Below are 1,019 nucleotides of genomic sequence, written 5' to 3'. Positions count from 1 at the left end.
TATATATATATATATATGTGTGTGTGTGTGTGTGTGTGTGTGTGTGTGTGTGTGTGTGTGTGTGTGCGTTTATTTGTGTGTATATATATGTATGTATTTATATATATAATATATATATATTTATGTATATATATAATATAAATATATATATTTATTTATGCATGTATGTATATATTCAAATATATATATATATATATATATATATATATATATATATATATATATATATATGTGTGTGTGTGTGTGTGTGTGTGTGTGTGTGTGAGTGTGTGTGTGTGTGTGTGTGTGTGTGTGTGTGTGTGTGTGTGTGTGTGTTTATGTGTGTCTACGTGTGTGTAGTAGCACGGATGTATGTGTGTGCGTGCGTGTTAGTGTGTGCGTGTGTGTGTGTATGTGTTGTGTGTATGTGTGTGGGTGTTTATGTGTGTCTACATGTGTGTAGGAGCGTGTTAGTGTGTGCGTGCGTATGTGTGTGTGTGTGTTGTGTGTGTGCGTGTGTCTGTGTGTGTGTGTGTGTGTGTGTGTGTGTGTGTGTGTGTGTGTGTTGTGTTGTGTGTTATGTTGTGTGTGTTGCGTTGTGTGTGTTGTGTTGTGTGTGTGTGAGTGTGTGTGTGTGCGTGTCGGCGTCTGCATGCATATATTTATATGAGCAAATGAATAAATGAATTAATATGCTCATACACACACATACACGAGTGTATGTGTGTGTGTGTATATATATACTTTGCGTAATAGTTACGAACGCTATGTGACGTCACTCTGTGTATGCGAACTCGCTGGGATCCTGCTTACACGAACGGTTCATTTGTCAACAAAGGAGTCATTCCCGAGTAACTATGTTTGTTTTTATGTACATACGATATATGATGCATGTTTCCGTATTTGTTTGTATGAGGAAATGTTGGGCATGAATAGTGGACTTTATATCTGGTAATCATTCAAAGTGAAAAACTTAATATGAGTGTTTTTGAAGATTTATAATTAATTTCGAACCTTACTTTTCGTGTTGAAACTATCCA

At 35.8% G+C, this 1,019-nt stretch overlaps 1 protein-coding gene across 3 annotated transcripts in view; it reads left to right on the top strand.

Moving 5' to 3' along the window:
- The first annotated feature begins 726 nt into the window (after nucleotides 1-726).
- The window catches only part of LOC125044635 (GATOR complex protein WDR24-like), a 19,860-nt gene continuing 19,567 nt past the window's right edge, over nucleotides 727-1,019 (top strand). Inside the window, exon 1 of one of the 3 annotated variants that reach the window (XM_047641414.1) lies at nucleotides 727-830. The gene's annotated coding sequence lies outside the window, so the exon portion shown is untranslated. Of the gene's footprint in view, nucleotides 931-1,019 lie in introns of all 3 variants that reach the window. The other 2 variants (XM_047641424.1, XM_047641430.1) reach the window with 2 other exon arrangements.

This window comes from Penaeus chinensis, chromosome 3, assembly GCF_019202785.1.
Source record: "Penaeus chinensis breed Huanghai No. 1 chromosome 3, ASM1920278v2, whole genome shotgun sequence".
NCBI classification, from domain to species: Eukaryota; Metazoa; Arthropoda; class Malacostraca; order Decapoda; family Penaeidae; genus Penaeus; species Penaeus chinensis.
This window is presented reverse-complemented; position numbering and strand designations above follow the sequence as displayed.